Source organism: Mytilus californianus, unplaced genomic scaffold, assembly GCF_021869535.1.
Source record: "Mytilus californianus isolate M0D057914Y unplaced genomic scaffold, xbMytCali1.0.p SCAF_9, whole genome shotgun sequence".
Taxonomy (NCBI): domain Eukaryota; kingdom Metazoa; phylum Mollusca; class Bivalvia; order Mytilida; family Mytilidae; genus Mytilus; species Mytilus californianus.
In genome coordinates this window covers 96,222,175-96,227,405 of record NW_026262745.1, presented here as the reverse complement: position 1 = coordinate 96,227,405, position 5,231 = coordinate 96,222,175, and positions in this window count along the sequence as shown.

Sequence of the window (5,231 nt, the reverse complement as noted above, 5' to 3'; positions counted from 1 at the left end):
GTCAAAAATAGACTCCAGGCAGTCTAAAACGTTAATAATAAACGTCAAATTGGAATGAAATATCAGATCTAATAATTTTGTTCCCACATACGCAATTTTTTACGGACCCAATGACAGTCTATTCATTACGATGATGCCTGAAATTATTGCCCAATAACAGTGTAGTCATCATGATAATGCATGAGCTCCGGTCCCAATGACAGTCTATTCATCATGATAATTCACGAGCTTCGGACCCAATGACAGTCTATTCATCATGATTATGCCTAAGGTTTAAGCTCAATGACAGGCTTTTCATCACAATAATGTAATCTAAAGTTATTCTGCCAGTTTATAGGCTGGGGAGTTCGGTATTTCTGGTCTTTTTGCTTAGCTGTTCCTTGTTGGCAAGGGCTCCGGTTATGAGCAGTGGGACTTTATGGAGACGATATGATATCAGGTGCTTTCGATTTTACATCTCTGATGATAACAGTCTCTAATCCTCTCTTGTTGTCATTATAATGGAATTTTATGCGACTGTCATACAAGTGAGAGGTTTAGCTAGCTATAAAACCAGGTTTAATCCATCATTTTCTACGTATGAAAATGCCTGTACCAAGTCAGGAATATGACTGTTGTTATCCATTCGTTTGATGTGTTTGAGCCTTTTGATTTTACCATTTGATTAGGGACTTTCCGTTTGGAATTCTCCTCGGAGTTCAGTATTATTGTGATTTTACTTTTTTGCACACTTTGAATGCAATAGGGTTGGTGTAGGTAAATAAAAATCTGTTCTATTTAGCCTTTTTTTATAATGCACAATCCCTTGTGCTGCATGACCTAGTCTGGGGATAAACGTAAACTAACAGGTATTTTTTTTACCCAAATTGTTTTCCTCCCAGTCAATTCTTTCAAAATAAATAATGCCGTTTGGAACACAAACACCGTCTTTAATACATTCAACCTCGTACATAGTAATACTTTTCAGGTATCGCTTAACCTCGTAAGCACAAAGGCCATGTGAAAACAATTTCTATTGAATTTTGTGACCCACATTTATGATGTTACTACACTAAATAGGGTGAATATACATTATTATAGAAAACCGATAGATTTGACAGTACAAGAGAGGCGAAAGATACCAAAGGGACATGAAAACTCATAAATCGAAAATAAACTGACAACGCGATGGCTAAAAAAGACCAACAGACAAACAATAGTACACAAAACACAACATTGAAAACTAACAACTGAGGAACACGAACCACACCTGGGGTGATCTCAGGTGCTCCGGAAGAGTAGGCAAATCCTGCTCCACATGTGGCACCTGCAGTGTTGCAAATTATTTTCTGAGTGCGTCTGGAAGTACAACATATGCATGATATGCTCCAGACGTGCCTTTGAGTGATTTTTCATCTATTAAACAACAGATTAATTTAAAAGCGATGCTGACATCTTTTCCCTACCAACACCCAATGAAGCCTTATAGGCAAAAAGTAGCCTAAAGGGTATATAATAATGTATTTAGTATAGAACATAAGAGCGTTTTGTCAGAGTGACCTTTTATTTGACGATACCTTGATAGAAGACACGCCTTTGTGTAGTTCTGAAAGTTTTTACATAGGCTTCAATTTTTTAACGACAGCGATTACATTTCCTATATCAAGGTCAAAGCTAAACACTTTATTTGACATCCCCTATTCACGCTGCGTCTGCATTGTGATTTAACTTCCAAAACAACTGATTAGAAGATTGGCAGACAGGCACATATCAACACTATTGCAGGCGAAAGGTAACCGGCATGTGTCGAGGATGTGCGACATCAAATAAGTCCTTCTCCACAAGAACAAATAATCTTTTACAATCGTAAATAAAGACTTAAAAGCAAGTCTATGCTCTGATTCCTCTGTTTCTGTATTGTCTGACGGAACCGGTGTTGGTTTCAATAAATATTTCGTAATGTATGACGAAAGGTTGACAGCTTTGACAAAAAAATCTGTATTCTCGATCTTTTTTACCTTTGATAGTTCATTACTTTCATTTGCATCCTTCAATAAATGTTCTATTTTTTGGAGTTTTCTGCATTATGTAGCGTATAAAAATCTTACCACGTGGCAATTGTTTATCTACATTGTCTACATTTACATGTGAGCATTTAAAAGGCGCTTTTTGATTGAATGCAGCCATTTACAGCTGGGTCAATATCCCTAATGCGACTTAAATTGAGGAACACAAATGATGTGCGTAAACAAAAAATCTCTGTGCAGTGATATTTGACATGTTTCTATTTTTAACAAGTTACTGCTAAGCTTAACCATTTGTGTTGATTTGGAGAGTAGAGGACCATAGAATAAATGTGTAGAAACTATGGAGTTTAAATTTTCAAATAAAATTGAGAATGGAAATGGGGAATGTGTCAAAGAGACAACAACCCGACCACAGAACAGACAACAGCAGAAGGCCACCAACAGGTCTTCAATGCAGCGAGAAATTCCCGCACCCGGAGGCGTCCTTCAGCTGGCCCCTAAACAAATATATATACTAGTTCAGTGATAATGAACGCCATACTAAAATCAAAGAACTTATTGTGTGAAAAAAGGATTTTCGGGGTGTGCTAATTTACTGAAAAATGAATCACACGTCGTACCCCGAAAATTTAACCACATATGTGAAAATGTCTCAGCTTCGAAACGAGCCATCATAGATATCCAAGTTTACGATATGGACTCAGCTACAGAAGAAAATGTTACCATTACCGTCTATGGGAAATCATTTACGCATACTGACCCAGCTCCTACAAATGGAAATCATTACCTCGTAAATCTGAATGCTCAACGACGGTTTTCATCATGATCATGCCCGAGCTTCAAGCCAAATGACACAATATTCATCACAATCATGCCCGACCTCAGAACCAATGATAGTCAATTCATCAAGATAATATCCAAGGTTCCGGCCCAATTGCAGTCTATTCACCACAATAGTGCCCGAATTGTAGGCCCAATGAATGTTATTTATATGTTATTCATTATATCATTGTATATGGTAAGGGCTCCGGTTATGAGCGATGGTACTTTATTTTTACAGAGACGATACACAAGAGAAATCGGGAAGTTTCGATTTTACATCCCTCAGGGTAAAAGTCTTTTGTTTCTTCTGGGGGTTGAACATTTTGGATGCAATTGGTTTGCTGTAGGTATAAGGTTTTTTATTGCCTGGGTTATTTTAGCTATTGCCATGATGTCAATCCCTTTTGCTGACTAAGCTTGAGGATAAACTGTAGATGAAGAAATTTTTCTTGACCATAATTATTTTTTCAAAATTGTCAGATTTGTAAATAATTAATAGAACTTGAAAACCGTCTTGAATACTTCTATGCTCGTGCGTGCCAATACTTGTCGGGTGTCGCCTTACCCCTGCATAGGAAGCACAAAAGCAATGTAAATGAAAATGTTTCGATCAAGTTTGTGGACCCTTTGTATGATGTTACTGCACGGCTTTCATAAATGGAATGTGGTGAATATACATGTTAATTTAAAAAAAATACGAAAGATTCGATAATACTCATTACTTTCCAATCAATAGACTGTTTACACTGCTACTTTACTTTACTAATAAAGCTAGCCATTATGAGGAAACAATCTTCTCTTAAAGATTCCGAGAGAACTTTTATAAGAAGTCAAAATTCAAGCACTATAAATGTAACTTACGTACAGAAATAACACAAACGAACAACATTGTGTGATCAAAACACACCGCAAAAACTAAAAAAATATATCATAGTTTTACAGATAATGTACGAAGTCATATCGAAACTATTAAATTCTTTATTCTTATACTTGATAAATGATTGCTATAAATAATAGAACTGATTGATAAATATAAAATATCCGTATTAAAAAAGGTATGAGTAAAGGTTTATACGTTATTCTAACACAAACACTTGCGTTGATATCCAAACTGCTAAGGGAATGCTAAAATCCGGTTTATTAAAAAGTGTAAATCAGGTAGTTGGGATACATGTCTTAAAATTGGTCCTACGCTTTATCTTCTGCATCTAATTCAAAGACACTACATTTTTTCTGCTGGTGTATATCATACAACATGACCGATGACTGCCACTTCTGGCATCAAAAAAAAATAAAACATCAAGAGAATATAATTGTAATACAACTAATCTCTAGGAATATAATTTCAATAATATGTTTTCAACGACTCACATGCATATGATTGTTCAAGTGATGCACATTGACAAGCAGTAACTTCCTCACCATCTCATTCCTCTTCCTTTTAGGACACGTAGTAAACAATTTCACAGCTACTTGATTTTACTACAAAAAATAGCCATCAATGGGAAACAAAAATCTTATCCCAAAGATTCGGTTAAACTTTAATAAGGAACCAAAATCCAAGAAATGAAAATGTAAAGCAGAAAATAACACAAAAACAACACTATGTGATCAAAACAGTTTTCAACAACTCATAAACAATTATCAGTTCAAAAATATCTTCTGGTAATGACCAAGTGTTGGCAATACATACTTTGTGTTAAAAGATATTTTATTTCTGGGTAGTGTTTTTTTTTTTTTTTTTTAACTTGGTTGTCTTCTCATCGTCTTTTTGTTTACCACATTGCCAGTTTCTTACGACGAGTACTGGATGTCCTCTTGATGTCTTCAGCCTCTTTTTTGATAATACGGATTCTTATATGAATCGCCATATACAAATGTTGAAGAATAATTTCTTTTGAATGGTGTTCGACAAAAAATATATGCAAACTAATAACAAATTGTGAAACAGTAAATCCACAAATACACCAGCAAAAAGCTTTATCCAGCAAAAAAACAAAAAAAAAAAAAAAAAAACACGGAATTCTTGAAAAAGCTATTTTCTGTCCGACTGATACCACTTAAATAGAAAAACAAATGACAAAACATTAAGCCTAAATTTTTCCAGTTACTTTATCACGTTTTCTCTGTTTGGTAAAAAAAATCAATTTATCGAAACAAAATTTTTCAACAAGCAATAAGTACGAAGGATACACAGACGGGCTTGGTCTTCATTATGAATTTGTCAGCCACAAGTCAACATTTCATGACGTGCATGAGTGTATTTGAATAACATTCATAATATGGGACAGTTAAAAGATAAGTATAATCAAACTTATTTTAAGATACGTTCGCAAGTTTAACAATAGATAACCCAATTTTGCACGTTATGTAGGAACCTGGTCATTTGGAATCTACGTGATA